At 33.7% G+C, this 17,357-nt stretch overlaps 1 pseudogene; it reads right to left on the reverse strand.

The window, feature by feature from the left end:
* The window catches only part of LOC114290862 (heat shock cognate 70 kDa protein 2-like), a 39,782-nt pseudogene extending 23,685 nt beyond the window's left edge, over positions 1-16,097 (reverse strand).
* Between the last annotated feature and the right edge of the window lie 1,260 nt (positions 16,098-17,357).

A 17,357-nucleotide genomic window follows, 5' to 3' on the forward strand; every position in this document is an offset into this window, starting at 1 on the left:
GCCATTTAGTTTAGAATTGACCGCTTTCCCAGTGATGTCCCTTAAGGCTGAATCATACGTGACCGCAGGCAACATACCAAAGTAGCAGAACATCAACCCCTTACCTTATGACATAGTCAAAAGTCACAAAAGGGTACATAAATGAAAGTCATATCAATAATGACACGTAAGACTCACACGGTGAGGAAACAAGGATCTATTCTCTCACCGCATTACTCGGTCACCAAGCATATATAGTATGAATACATGCTACGGTGGAGTAACTCTTCCAAAAGAGTGACGTCAAACTTGATGCACCGCACATATATTAGTCTAGTCGCTTTCTAGCGCCTAACCCGAATTCTTTATTTGCTCGTCTTCCAGGCGCCAAATGAGATCTCGTATCTGGCTAATCATAATAGGCACAACATGGAAAGTGGGTACCAACATCCATGCTTGGTCCTTAACACGACCTCATCTTGGTTATAACCAAGGCGACATGCATAGTGGATAATTTAAGCCTCTCTTGGCTCCAAATAAAAAATAAACCATTAGTCTCATCCTTGCTCGCTCCCAAGCGCCAAGGGCGATTGCTCGTGTGAGTGAGCCAATCTTGCCTGCTAACATCATCATCTGCTAATCATTATGACACAAACCATAATGGTGTCAACATCTCATCATCTCACAACAAATAAGTGATCGATCTAAAAAAAAAATGACCACAACTTGCGCAATTCTAGATTCCAAACATAAGCCTTATCAACACCTCCTGCGATAAGTAAATACAACGGAATCCACCATATGCGCAACATGACCACAGCTTGTGTAATTCTGGATTCCAAACATAAGCCTTATCAGCACCTCTTGCGATGAGTAAATACAACGGAATCCACCATATGCGCAACATGACCACAGCTTGCACAATTCTGGATTCCAAACATAAGCCTTATCAGCACCTCTTGCGGTGAGTAAATACAACGGAATCCACCATATGCGCAACATGACCACAGCTAGCGCAATTTTGGATTCCAAACATAAGCCTTATCAGCACCTCTTACAATAAGTATATACAACGGAATCCACCATGTGCGCCTCACATGAAGTGATTCAAGATCATTACCTCTTGCGCAATAACCTCTCTAAAGATATTTTGGTGACCAATTTGCGTTCATTCTGGATGCGCCCAACTAGCGCATTGAATTGTACAAGGAGCAAATTAATATACTACTAGTAAAGCATTCTATCCACAGTCTAATGAGCAAGGTCAATGTCTAAACAACTCAGTTGACCATTTACCAAAGATAACACTTATCATGCCGAATACGCCCACGTAGTGTACTTTTGGCTCCCATAACAATGAAAAGATCAAGGAATACAGGTCATTTGTTTCTCTCAAAGACAATCCGATGATTCACTCAATAGCTAAGGCTCTGGCTTTTACCGATAGGTAAGTCAATGGGTTTGCAATTTTGCATCTAGAACCATTCTTGGATATTCCTTATGTAAGTCATCGAAGACAAAACATGAATTCTCCCAAAACAATCCCTAAGGATCGTACATCCGAGCATATAAATTACATCACCCATGTCCATTATATCTAAAATAGAGGACTGCCCACCCTAGGTGGCGACAACCTTATAAATTCCTGGCTCATAATGACTAAGTAAGGAAAAACTTCTTTTGGACCATTGATCATGCCTCAGTGGTCTTCATCGATCATCGTTGGCCTATCATGGCTTGACGAAATCTAAAAACCACTATTTGGATAACGTTTTAGGCTGTAAAAGATTTATTGGAACTAGCAACCTTTTTGCGCTCCTAACTTTTCATCATAAAAGTAGAAGGTAAATCCCTACGGATCTACTTATCCAATTCTCTAACGAGAAAGTTGGGTCACAATGTCCACAAAACAATGTTCCGAACTTATGTCAATCATAGCCTAAGTCGAAATAACCTCACTCCCAAGGAGGATGTCTTCTCATGGTCTACACTTTTCTCAATGGTTCGACTTTTCGGTATCTAGCGAGCCTTATGCCTCAACAATGACTATCCAAATTACGCATAACTTTAGAACAGTTTCGCGTCATAATGGAAAATCAACCAAATTATAGAAATGGTTAATCCTCAAAGACTTTGTCTTAAACTGCGCAACATTAATTCACTTTCTAAAAACAGGGGTCTAGAGCCTTTGGCATTATCCTAAACTCTTTATCATCTTGCGAAGCAATCATGAATGTTTCCCTCTCAATCACCTAGTGATGACGTGGAAAATTTTCACATTCGCTACCACGCAACTAAAAATGTAGAGTATTCTTCTCTAATGGAGTAATCCATCAGTAGGCACATCGCTCCCACTGTCCCTAGGATATTGGAAATTTCTTTCCATTCTCAACTAGGCTACATAAAAGCGCTATGCTTAGAATTCTCTATCTTATAGAATTCCAAAAAACTCTATTCACGTCACCTTTACTAAGAAAACTTTATGTGACTTAGTTACACTCCCACAAAGCTGCTTACCTATATGCACATGACCCGGACGGTTTACATGACAGCATACAATAATGCGCTACGTAACCCTATGTGTTTACAAGACAGCATACAATAATGCGCCATAGAACTCTAGGTCTTAACTTCGCAACCTTAGGAAAAGCAAAAATAAATATAAGCTACTTAACGGTTACAGATCGCCCATAGATGGCTCTCCATTAACCCATTACATAAATGGAGTGTAAAATCTGATATGGAGGGCATTTAGTTAGGGATATAGGCAACAAACTAAAGTGCAATTCCCAATTGAGAAACATTTTGCGCCATCATCCACCTAACATTAACAATACTTAATTCCTTATCTCCACTACACCATTGTGTTGTTGAGAATTAGGAATAATCAATTTTTTAAGCATCCATTTCTCTTCACAGAGCTTTCTAAAATAATTCAAATAGATATCGCCACCTTGGTCAAAACTAAAAGCACGAAAGCTGTTATCTAATTGATCTCAACTTTATATGTGAAATGCCAAAAATCATCTCAAAACTTTTGACTTATGGGAGATCAAATAGTCTTGACTCAGATACGTATCGTAATCTATAAATGTGTCGAGATTGAGGCTTAGCTATCATACCCTTACACATATCTAGTCACAAATATCATAGTGGACTAAATGCGCCAATAAAAATGACCTTCAACGGCTTTCCTACTTACTTGTGCGTAACCATTGCGAACAAAGTTACACATTCATATGAGAGCAGGATGTCACAAGCGAGTGGGCCCAAGAGGGCCTACTCCAAACATCCATATATCTTCTTATTAATGTGATTAAGTATAATAAGCCACCGGTTCATGACCAATGTCATAAACTAATTCCAATCATCCTAATGTGTGAGTTTTTGAAGGCAAGTTTTAAAGGTTTAGGCCCAACTAGGTAATGACTCGCGACTAATTCATATTCACTAGATCATAAAAAGATGTCATGGAGATATTAAGTGCGTCTAAGTCGCAAATTTCACTAGTAAGTGCTAATGCCCTGCACCTTCAAGTCAATTTTATTCTCCATATACTTTAATGCATCTAGTTGAAAGATGATAATACTCCTCCTGCCATATCTATTTCTCGCTTCATAGTTACTTGCAATTAATTCTACTATCCACAAGAAGGAGAGAATAGGCTATCAACTATGATAGCTCCTGAAGTAACTTAAGCGCAAATTAGGCTAAAGAGTCTAATTCAATACAATGCTCTTATAAGCGATGCGTCAAATTCTTAGAGACATAACAACCTTGTCAGCCTTGACCTTTTCATTACTATGCTGCAACGTTTGCGCTTAGTGGTAAATGTTATTCAAAAAACGTTAGCCTAGCTAAGGAATCATACAAAAAAGCCCCTCCTCATGTCTCACACTCAAGTGTGGAAACAGTAAGTGTCCAGACTTAGACAAGTTGGCAATGCTAATAGATTTTGCAGCCACTAAGCGCTAATCTTTTCACTTAGTGTTAATAGATTATGCAGCTTCTAAACGCTAATCTTTTCACTTCACGTGATATTTCAACGCACACTATTATAGTGCATGAAATTTTGCTCCATCCACTCCCAATAATTGGGTAGAGAGCAAAACACTGCTCATACTAATGACTAATTTATTAAAGCTCGCATTTCTTGGATGGCATGACTCTTGAATGTTACTTCATCCAATGATGCAACATCATTACCAGTCAAATTACAAAGTCAATTTGCGCAGCTCAATAGTCAAGATCATATACAGATCTATTAAGGGCTTAATAATTTCATAACTCCAAAACTCGCCAACCAAAACTACGTAGCATGCCGCTAACCATAGCGCACACATTAGTTTTTATTGTGCCAAACAAGGCAACAAAACCACGACGACTTTGAGTCATGTTTCCTTACTTTGACTCAATTAAGGTCTGACCTAAAGTCTCCAAGACTTTTGCTCATCTAAAGAATAGGATTACATTGTTCACATTTGAACATCTTTACTAAGTCTAGGTCAACCAATTAACTTCTATAAGCTAAGTCAATTTAGAGAGAAATTCACATTGGGATTAATTTGATTAGCATAATATAATTTTGCCACAAAAATCTAAATTAAATAGTGACAATATTACACAAGTCGCAAGATCGAAAATCTGCTATGCTCGTAATCATCTCTTGCGCCACAGGTGACAATTATCCAAAATTTAATTTAATTTATGTGCAAAATATTGGTTTTCGGGAGTTAATGTACAAAGATTCCTCTCAACCGAATAACCTTCCACTGACTATGGCATGTCTAAAAGCATGATAAAAAATTCTAATTCCATACAATAGCATCATAATGTAGATTCACAATCAACTCATGCTATGTCACAGTTAATAATGGAATTTAAACAAATAACAATTAATCATGCTATTCTAATTACAACATATTAGAAACTCTAGGAAAAAAAATAACAATATGCTGTATTTAATATTCAAATTATGCCATAACCGAAACTATATCACTTCTGAAATTTTCTGAAATTTTCTAATATTTTCTGGAATTTTAAAAAACTAATAAACACATAAAAAATTAGAAATAAATATTCCAGAATCTGGTAAAATGCTATAACTGTACCAGTAAATAGTAAACTATAACAATAGTCTACAATAAAAAAATTCAGTCCCAGAAACTTAATCATGCAACACCAGATGCATTTTAAACTAGAAATAATGAATTATTATTTCAGGAAAAATATTTTTTATTTTCATAAAATTTTCAAAATTTTACAGAAGATAAAAAATTTAATTCTGAGTCTAATGGTACCAACCACGCTTAAATTAAAGCTATAACAAATTAATTATGACCATTTAACGTAATTCTGAATTAAAAACAAAACAAACAGAGCCTTAACTTCAGCAGTCAAGCTGGCAGAGAAAAACGGCTTGGCTCAGCGTGCGGCTCATCTGCGGCTCAGAAGCCGGCTCAGCGAGCAGCTCAGAGAACGGCCCAGCGCGTGATTTAGTGCACGGCGCGCGTGCGTGGTGTGGACGGCGCGCGCGTGGACAGCGCTGTTGATGGCGCGTGGAAGCGCGTCTGGCGCGTGGCAGCGCGTGGAAGCAGCTCGCGTCTTCAGGTGGCGCGTGCGGACCATGCGCCGCCTTCCAGGGTGTTTTTTGGTCCGATTTCAGTACTCCCAAACTCCATTTTTCATAACAAACACATTTATGGTATGAAAAATCACATTTAATGAATATAAAAATGAAGTGTACCACACTCTCAATCTAATGGGAGTTGAAATTTTCCTCCTTTATAAACATTCATGTATATAATGTGTACATACATATATATATATATATATAAAATATACACATGATTAGAGAAAACACGAAATTACCCATTCAGGCTCTGATACCAATGTAAATCTAAGGATAAACGTAGCGGATGAAAAATTATGGTCATACCTTTTTCTGCAGAGTCTGAATTGAAGGATCTCATGGGTAAACCACGTGCTTCCTGAATCTGATCAATCAACCCAGCAATGGAGTGATATTACAGAATGAATATCACCTGCACAAGTCACAGTGCAAAATGGCTCTTGATCGTTGTATTTTGGGAGAGAGTCAATATATGGGAAAAAAACATACGACATACGTTGTTTTTCTCTTAATCACCCATATCCCATATCATATCAGATATATAGGATAATATCTCATCTATCCATATCAGTTGATATGATAGATATGGATATCCTGAGTGGTTATCCAAGTAAGTTTTGAATTCAAATTCAAACTTACATAGATAAGGTTCAAAAGGTTCAAAGGGTCATGCCACATGGGCGCCCAATTTCTAACAATATTATTTGTGAGATTCAAAATTGACAGAGGGCAGAGCCTCTTCCTCTATGAGATTTTTGGTAATGCTTCGACGGTTCTTTGGCGACATTTTAGCGATTCAGTTTACACTTCTAATGTGTGGATCTACACTCTTAGAGTATAGATCTACAATTTTAGAGTATAAATCTGAACATTTTTATGTCTAAAATAGGAGTTTTGAGAGCTTTCTCCTCCGATTTCAACATAGATTTTTGAATTTTCAACACCCATAATGATTCCCTCATCTCTCAACCCTTTTTCCATACCATTATGAGTGTCCTTCCTTCTCCGGCGGCAACTATGGTAGAATTGTGCAGCAGCGACGGGGATGACGTCAACGGGGACGGCAGATTTTCAAGCAGATCTTACTTTTCAGACTACATCTTTAAACAAATTGGTGATTTTTCCTAAATCGTAATTGTTTTTTTGACAGATTTATTTTTTTTGGTCGTCTGTTTTTGTTTTGTTGTTTTGTTGTTTGGGTCTTAATTATGTACTGTTATTATCTTTTATTAATATAATATTTCTCATGTCTTAAAAAAAAAAAGAAAATTAAGACCACAATTCTTGATGTGGCATTTTAAGTTTTTCAATTAATGACAAATGACTGGGTTCGTTTAATTCAAGAGATTCAAAATTGAGGCTGGAGTAATTATATATTAAAAAAAAATAAAATCACATCAATTGGGCTCGTTTGGAAAGTGGGTTAACTTTTGACTTTTTAACTCTTTAACTATTTAGTCTGAGGTTAAAAAGTCTAGTTTGAGATGAGTTTTTTAGCTTTTAAAATTTCGTAAGAGAAAAAATATAATGATTATAAGTTAGATGCGATATTTTATCTTATTAGATTAAAAAATCTATTTTATTTTTTTATGACTATTTTAACCAAAAAAAGCCCAAAATCTAACTTTTCATATTCTCAAATCATAATTAGAAAGTCTTACTAAACGGAGCCTTCAATTTTAGTGGGCGTTTGGGATAATGACAAAAAGATCAAATTTTCATATTTTTTAAAAAAAAATAAAAAAACAAAATATTAAAAAATTATTAATATGTTTATCATCAGTTAAAAAACCTAAAATCTGTTTGAATAAGACTAATAAAAAAGACGCTAAAAAGGTCCAAAAATTGAAAAAAAATTAAATTCATAAAAAAATGTGAAATTTTTATTTATTTTCACACTGCTTTTTATATTTATTTTTTTCAAAAAATACCAAAATATTCTTTCCAAACATATGATTTTTTTTATCTCATATTTTAATAAAAAAAAAATTAAAAAGTCACTTAAAATTACGTCCCAAAACAGCCCTTAAAATGTCAAATCAACATTTTTTACACTAAATTTTTTTAATAATTTTTCAAATAAATTATCTTTTATAAAAATCAAAAAATACTAAAAATGGCAACCCCAGACAAACCATAAATAAATGAGACTTGCTTCTAAAAACAAACCATGGTTAAGTTTGATGATATTTCTTTTCAAGGAATTCTTGAAATTGTTCCCATAGAAATTGCATTTTCTATAAAACACGTAAAAGTAATTTTCCCTCAACCGTTGATGGCTTGTCATTTCGTCACAAGAAAGTGGGTTTAAAAGACGAAAGTATTTGCGACGGTACACTTGTCGTATCAAAAAATGATTTTTTGTGACGACACAATTTGTTGTAGCAAAAAAAGTGAGTTTTTGCGACGGCACAACTTCATGTCACGAAAAAGGTGAGTTTTTGCGGCGGTATAATTTGCTGTCGCGAAAAAATAGAATATTTGCAACGGCAGAAATTGCTGTCGCGAAAAATGAGAGTATTTGTGACTGCAGAGATTACTGTCGCGAAAAAATATAATTTTTACGACGGCACCAGCTGCAGTTGCAAAAAAAAAAAAAAAAAAAAGAAAAAAAAAAGAGTTTTTTGCAACTATAATAGGTACCGTTACAAAAAAAAAAAAAGTAAAAAAAAATATTGTGGCTTTGAGACGGCTTCATATATATACAATCACAAAATGGTTTGAATAAATGCAACGATATTTTTCTATCGCAAAAAAATTAAAAAAAATGACGTCGTCTTACTCTTTTGATATAACATTTCTTTTTTCACCCCATTTTTTCATCTTCTTGTCTCTCGCTCATCTCTCTTCTCTCTCTGTCTCTCTCACTCATCTTTCTTCTCTCTATCTCTCTTGCTCAACTCTCTTCTCTCTATCTCTCCCATCTTTCTTCTCTCTCTGTCTGTCTCGCTCATCTTTCTTCTTTCTTAGTCTCTCTTTTTTTCTATGTCTCTCTTTCGTTCATCTCTTTTCGCTCTCTTTCTTTCTCTCTTTGTCTATCTCTCGTTCATATCTTGTTTCTCTTTCTTTTTCTGTCTCTCTCTCTCTCTTTATCTCTGTCTCTCTTTGTCTCTGTCTCTCACTCATCACTCTTCGCTATCTATCTTTCTCTCTCTGTCTGCCTATCTGTATCTCTCTTCCCCACTGTGTTCGCCTTGCTCGTTCTCTCCCTCCTCTCTTCTCTATTTACTGAGCTCCATCTCGATTTATCGATCCACTACAAGAAAATGCACTTTTAGCGACTACTTTGTCTCTCTCTTTCTCACTCTCTCCCTTCCCTCTCCTAGTCAATAAATTGTAATAAGAGTGAATGGTTCTGATCGCCGAAATCAGTTTCAAAATGAGCCCACAAAACCCAAAGTTGAAATAACCAAATTAAAAGAATCGAAACTCTTTACAAAGTTGAGGTGGTGGCCAGGTTTAGTTTGATTTTCTGAAACTTGATTCAAATTTATTTTTTAAAGACTAAAAAACAGTTTCATGAAAAAATTTAAAAAATCAAAACTGCCATACTTTTCAATTTTATATAATTTTACGAAAGATATGATCAACTTGTTTGGTTTAGATTTTCAGTATTTATTTTTCAGAAAATTGGAATTTTTTATTTTATGTGTGTTTTTTTATTTTATTTTATTATGTTTTCACTAATTTGTTTTAATATTCTAAGCTTTTTTTTTTAATTTTTAAATACACCACACATAAATACACTTTAATAATATTTGTGAAAAAAATATTTATAAAATTCACTAAATACTATATATATATATATATACGAAAATTTAGTACATTTTTCGTATTCTTGTGCATTTATTGATTTTTTAAAATTTTTTTGGACAAATATTTTATTTTTTAGATATATCTAAGTAAGGTGCATCTAAAAATATAAAAAATACAAATTGATTAAAATTTTAAAAAATTACTAGAAATAAAAAAAATATGAAAAATAAAAAACTCAATTTTCAGAAAATTGAATCCAAAAAATTGAAATCAAACAATTTTTAAAAATTCAAAAATACAATTTTCAAAAGAAAATCAACCAAATAGGATTTCAATTTTTTACATCCCCCCAAATTTCCCAATGTTCGAATTTCCCACAAAACCCTATCTCTCTGATTTCGTTTTCCCTCTCTCTCTTTTCACGCTCAACTCTAATGACTTTCTTCGTGCGATTCATCATTTTCCCGAGCTCTCCCCACCTTCACGCAACTCATCTTCGTGCGATTCGCCGATGAGCATGGCTTCTCATCATCACTGACCTGTCCATAATAATTGGTGTGTATATCCTTATGTTTATCTCTCTCAGTAAATCCTAACATTTATATATATATATATATATATCCCTTTTCCTTATATTTGCCCTAGCCCCTTCACAAACACTGATCGGTCTCTTCACTCTCTGTATCTCTCTCTCTCACAGTAATATGACTGGTAAGAATCTTAAAGGTACTCTCTTAGATTTCTTCTTTTGAATTTTAGCCCCTATTCTCTAATCAATTTTGGCTTTATTTTTTTTATTTTTTTTTTTTGAATTTTTATCGGTATCAATTTTTATTGATTGATGCAATATGTTCCTTCTTTATTTTTTCAGAATTCATGTTCAATTTGATGTGTTGTTAAATTATATATATATTTTTATGTTCAGCTATTTTTTTCGTTGGATTTCGAGGGGGTTTGAGTATGGATTTGTAGTGATTGAGCTCCGTGAGTAAGTTGGTTAATCACTTTTTTATAGCTTTGATTTGTTGTTGTTGTTGTTTTTTTTTTTTTTTTTTTTTCTTCTTTTCTATTGTAGTTCATTTTTCATTTGGTTGCTGAGAAAAGGAAATAAGAAAATTCAATGAGATTTCGTATTTTCTGTAGTTTTCCACTAGAAGAGTCAGCTCAATTACCTTCCTTTTTGGTTCATTTTTTTACAACATTCATCATAATATGCTTGTCCATTGATATACCATCTTTATGAGGGATTTGGAGCAGGAATTGACTATTGGTTGGTTAATATTGAGGTTGGTCTATCTTGATGATTGTTTTGGATTTGTGTTTAGATTATATATATGTTATTGATTTTGATCAATTCATGCCTCATTATGACTTTGGGCTTGTTAATAACATGACTTAGACAGGAAAGAATAATTGGAAATTGAGATTATGAAGAAAACTTTCAATAGATGACTTGATGGACTTTGAAATAAGTGACATTGTCAGGTGATTTGTTGCTTGCAATGAACTAGACTCTTGTCCTTCATAGGTGTTTCGACAATGTTGACACATGGTTCAAATGCACCTGTTCACTTTTCTCCAAAAACAATAGCATCAGTGTAAAACAAATCTAAACATGTTGATGCAATGCCCAACATACAATGGTAATAAATTATTACTTCATCATCATAAAATTCAATAAAACAAAGGCCTAGAATATGATTATATTAGGATGCTGGTGCTATCAATGAATATATTTGTGGGGCTAGAAATTAATTAATCTAATTTTTCATCATCAATTACAATAATGACTTAAGTGAGTTGGTTATTTGAGGCTATCTACTTGAAATTGATTGATCTTATCTTTACATTAGTGCAATTAGCTACTTGGATTCCTCCACACCTTAGAGGCACTACTTCCTACTCCTTGGTTGGATCATGGAAGTTTGCATGATGAAATTGTTTCAGACATCCTATTGTAAAGGTTCAATAAGTTAAATTAAAGATCATTTTTATTTTATTTTATTTTTTGGTTGTTGGGTTAGTAATTTGATTTTTTAAAAATTTAGTTACTATTATGAAATCATAGGAAATGGTTCCAAAAGCTTCACTATGCTGACTTGAACTCCAAACAAATCTTGAGGTTTACTTGGGGCTTTGTAGGTAATAGTTAAACCAAATATTGGAATCCAGCATTTCAAGTTATTTCTCCGCTTTAAACTTCAACTATTTAAAATCTAAATTCTTTTTGATTTTTTTTTCCAGAATATAATTTTTTTGGTTTTCCTTTGAGATCTTTGTATGGTTACTTGGATTGGAGATTCCTTTGTTGATACCTTTGTCGTTGGGTCGTTCGCAGTGGTCGACATTGGGTCTTCCTCGCTACTTTGCGAGTGTTTTTTTTTTTTTTGTGCTTGTTCTTCTCTTTGGTAAGCCTTCTTCTCTCATGATATACAGAGTTTGGTGGCATTGTTCCCTAATTTTTCTTTCCACAATATATCACAATGGGATGTCATTTGGGATTTGATTTGGGATTGATTCTTGGGTTTGATTTGGGTTTGCCTCTCTTTATTCTTGCTTGATTTTTTTTTCCCTCTGTATTTTTATCAAGTATTGCTCATTGATTTGGGATTGATTCTTGGGTTTGATTTGGGTTCACATGGTTACCTTTTACAGACAATTGGCAAGAAGTTGTCCAGCAGATCAAGTCAAAGGGCATGAGGCCTGCTGTGGCATTAAAGCCTGGAACTCCTATTGAAGATGTGTATCCACTGGTAAGCATTTGCCCTATTTATTATTCTTTTAAGTTCTCAAGTTTTGCTATTGACCTGGCATTTTCCCTTTAATGAAGTGGAGTTAAACTGAAGTATTTAAACTAAAGATTATTTGATACATGTGTTGGAAAGTAGAAACAAAATGCATGCTTCTCTAACAAAATCCATGTTGCTGTTTCTCTAGTCTGCACCAAAGTTACCCAAAACTCTATTTCCAAACAACAAATGCAATTTAGGATTTTTACCCTAAATGTTATTGGCAAACATCTAGGGATGGATTCTTGAAACCCATAAGAGATGTTTTGGAAACACTTGACACACTGTGTTGCTGTTATAATTTTTATAAATCCAGAAAAAACATTATGAACTTGTTTATAAGGTGAAAAGACATATCTCAATACATGATGGCGGGTCTCAACTTGATTTTCTTATATATGTTATATGAAATAGTTCAAGGATTTAAAGTTTAAGATTTATAATTATATTGGAGATTGTAAAGTCTCTTGATCTTAATTAAAACGTCACTGCATTCAAGAAACTTAGAATTCAAGATGTTGACGCCCCAAAATCACCAAATAGCATCGGATTAGCACGAAACTTGGCACACACGACTGTCTTCGCACAAGAGACTCGTAGGAGAAGATGAGACTTCAATCGGGTTCTCGGTTTGGGAGTTAGAGCCGAATTTTGGTTTAGGCAAACTAGTTCATTAAGAAACTTAGAATTCGAGATGCTGACGACCCAAAATCACCAAATGCCGTCAAATTAGCACGAAACTTGCCACACACGACCGCCTTGGCACGAGAAACTTGTAGGAGAAGACGTGACTCAAATCGGATTCCCAGTTTGGGAGTTAGAGACAGATTTCACTCTAGACAAATTAGTGTGTTAAGAAACTTAGAATTCAAGGTGTTAGCGCCACAAAATCACCAAACGGCGGTGGAGTAGCACGAAACTTTGCACACATGACCACCTACGCACGAGAGACTTATGGGAAAAGACGGGACTCGAATCGGGTTCCCGGTTTGGGAGTTAGAGCCGAATTTCATGCTAGGCAAATTAGTTCTTTAAGTAACTTAGAATTCGAGATGTTGACACCCCAAAATCACTAAACGGTATCGGAGTAGCATGAAACTTGGCACACATGACCGCCTAAGCACGAGAGACTTGTAGGAGAAGACGGGACTTAAATCGAATTCTCGCTTTGGGAGTTAGAGTCGGATTTCACTCTAGACAAATTAGTTTCTTAAGAAACTTAGAATTTGAGGTGTTAACGCCCCAAATCACCAAACGGCGTCGAAGTAGCACGAAACTTGGTACATATGACCGCCTAGGCACGAGAGACTTGTAGGAGAAGACGGGACTCGAATCGGGTTCCCGGTTTAGGACTTAGAACCGGATTTCACTCTAGGCAAACTAGTTCCTTAAAAAACTTAGAATTTGAGGCGTTGACACTCCAAAATCATCAAACGGTGTCGGATTAACACGAAACTTGGCATATACGACCGCCTAGGCACGAAAGACTTGTGGGAGATGACGAGCCTCGAATCACGTTCTCGGTTTGAGAGTTAGAGATGGATTTCAGTCTAGGCAAAATTATTTACTTAATTATCTTAATAATTGTATAGTAGTTAAATTTTTATATTTTTTTGTAATTAACATATTAACACATAATTATATTGTCACTAATTATTTTTATTTTTTGTTTTCAAATATTTCCCGAGTAGGATTTTGCTTCTTGTGGAATGCATGCCTGTGAAAAATGTGACTAACTTTTGTTTTTGTTACTTATGGAGAATGATGAGGAAAACTTTTAATTTTGGTTTATGTTATTTTGAATTATGAACAACTTTATGTATTTAAACATTATATATGTATTATGAAACATTATGTAGTGGGGTAATTTTGTTGATGTGTAGTTATGGATGCAAGAATGTTTTTATTATGGAGAAATTGTTATTTCTATACAGAAATTTTTATATTATTATGCAATTATCGGTTTCTTTTTCAATTGTTTTTCATTTAATACAGGTAATTTTAATATTTTTAATAATTATTGTGAAGAAGTGGTTTGGAAATACTCTTATGATCCTGGCAGACGCTAATGATCCTCTGGTAGACATCTGAAAAGGAATAAACATTTCGGTCGGAGGTGCCGGAATTAGTACTCCGACGGCCAAGTTAGTCTCTGCACTCAGGATTACTTGTATTTTAAGTAAAGTGTAATAGTTCTCACATACCTCTTCCTGGCTGATGTTCTTCTATTTATATCTTTTCTTTCTTGGGCCTCGGAATCGGGTCCACTTTCGATTCGCTATTCGGCTTCAACTGTAACAAACCGCTTTTCACTTGGCCCCTTGCTTAACTGGCTATTGGGCAGAATAAAATAAGGTTCAAGCGTGTGGGATGATACCGAATGCTATATATTTCGACCCAGAGTTCGACTATTCGGCATATCTGCGACCCCCAATATTCGGCCCTCACAATTATATTGCAGTTTTTTTTTTTTTTTTTTTTTTTGCAACGGCACCACACCGTCACCAAAAAAAAAAAAAAAATGAATACAATTCACAACAGCATTACTTGCGGGTCTCAAATAAGACTTTTAACGACGATTAAACAGTGTCGTCACAAGAGTTTTCACTTTTTTATATATTATTGGCGACAGTAAAATGTCGTCGCAAAAAGCAACAATTGTCGTCGCAAACAAAAGGCGACGGCATAAAAGTTTTTGCAACGCCTTCTATTGTGACCCCTCCTTTGCCGTCACTAAAAGTCATTTGCCGTCGCTAAAAGTTTTTTAAGACGGCATTAGGAGAAAATATAAGTAAAATGTGAATAAAATGTACCTACATTTTACTTAATTTCACATACCTTTTCTCTTTTTATTTCTAAATCCATTTCTAAATCTTCCAATCAAACACAGCGTTACTTAGTCAACTACTGTAAATCAATTATTCAAGGCGTAGGTTTTCTCATATAATTTGTGCCTTTAATAAAATAAATAAAAACCAAGTTCACTTATTTTTAGAATCCAAGAAAGACCTATAAAGTAAAAATAAATAAATAAACTCAAAATTTTAAAAATGTACAGAAAAAACAAAAATGAAACAAAAAAACAAGTTAAAATTTTAATTTTGGCCGAATCAATAACGGACAGTGACTTAGAGGTGTTGTCGTCGTTATATAGATGGTTTAAAGTTTGATTTTTTTTATAAAAAAAAATTCATACATAGTATGTTGAGAAGATAATAAGTTAGATCACAGTCCTCCAGTGACTTGAACACTAAGTTAGATTATAGCCGCTCCAGTGACTAGAACGCTAAACCTCATACTGAATCAACTATATTAGAACGAAAAAAAAAAGAACTTCAGATGCATGTAGAAGAACACAGGAGCACAGGAAGCTTGGAGCCCTTTGAGAGCCTATACACATTATTAAGCAATCCACACAACTTGCTCGTTATGAAAACGCGTAAACAGTTACATGCAGTGCAGCGACATTAATGGAAAACATTGTGCGGAATTGAAGAACAAAATTGAAGAAATAACCACAGTATATGCATCTAGATGTCAAATATGTACGGAATTGTTCATCAACTAGTAAATCTGTGAGCATATAGTACAAATATTCATGTAAAAAAAAGTCAATTTAAACCAGAAAATTGAAAGGCTTAGAACTTACCAAACACAGTGTTGGTAGGGTTTATAGCAAGCTGATCCTTGGCAGCATCGCTGATCAAACGCTCTGTATCAGTGAAAGCAACATAAGACGCCGTCGTCCTGTTTCGTTGATCATTTGCTATGATTTCAACATGATCGTGGTGCCAAACTCCCACACATGAGTAACTCGTTCCGAGATCGATTCCGATCGCTGGTCCTTCACCTTTTCCCACCATCTTTCCCGCGAACCAAACAGAAAAATTACAGTAGGAAAACTACAAAAATTGATGAAGAAAACGAAAGTCAGCGAGCAAGAGACTTAGAAAGCAGAGGAGAGCGTGCGGAAAAGAAGCACTTCTATTGAGGAAAAGCTCAAATTCGAGAATGTTCGAGTCATCGTGTCATAACCGTCCTATTAAAAATTTTGAGCAATAATTGAGCCCTTCACTCTTTGGAGACTCTCATAAATCTGAACTATTTATCATTTATATTTCACAAATATATGAATTGGTTCAACACATATATAGAGAGTTAGGATTACTTTAAAAGTGTAGAGATCATACCTAAAAAAAGACCCAAACATTTTTTAAAAATTTTGAACGGGTCAGTGAGAAATATTTTCCATGATTTTATTGAGTGCGTTTAGTTTTAATTTTTTGAATTTAATTTTTAAAAATTAAATTTTTTGTTTTTTATATTTTTTATTTTTAGTAAATATTTTTAAAATTTTAAGTATTTTTTTATATTTTTAGATGCACCTTATTTAGATGTATCTAAAAAATAAAATATTTGTAAAAAAATATTTTGAAAAATTAATAAATACACAAAAATATAAAATATACTGAATTTTTTTATTTTTGGTATTTAATGAATTTTTTAAAGATTTGTTTCAAAAAAATTATATTTTTTAAGGGTATTTATGTTAGGTGTCTAAAAACTAAAAAAATTATTTAAAATATTAAAAAAATTCAGTAAAAATAAAATAATACGTAAGACAAGAAAATAGAATTTTCTAAAAAGAGAATTCTAAAAAATGAAAACAAACATTTTTATTTTTGTTGATGGCAATGTTTTAAAAATTGGACCGGTGAGCTAATCGGAAAAGGGGTCGGGTGCACGAATCACTGATTCAATCATCATATTGAACCAGAATCGAACGATGACGTCATAATTATTTTATGAATATTTCTATAATTTAAAAATAAATAAAATACATTCATTTAAAATATTTTTATAATTTAATATATGTATTCATCAAACATATATGCTCATATATATTTTTTATGTTAATATTGTTTGTAATTTAGAGGTGTTCTAATCCAATAAATCTATCAAGAAAAATTATAATATAGTTAGTCCTATGTATTTATACTTTTATTCAACGAGATCTTTTTTTTTCATGATTTATATTATTTGTTGAACTATTATACCCTTATGTCTATTGTTGATATTTATTATATAAAAAAAGGATATATACATTTCCTTTTTGTTGTTATATCTATTTTGTTAGTTACCATTATTCACATTTTTCTTTTTGATCAATTTCATTTACAATTGTGGTATTATTTTATTGT

This window comes from Camellia sinensis, chromosome 14, assembly GCF_055761805.1.
Source record: "Camellia sinensis isolate YWXY chromosome 14, ASM5576180v1, whole genome shotgun sequence".
Taxonomy (NCBI): Eukaryota; Viridiplantae; Streptophyta; class Magnoliopsida; order Ericales; family Theaceae; genus Camellia; species Camellia sinensis.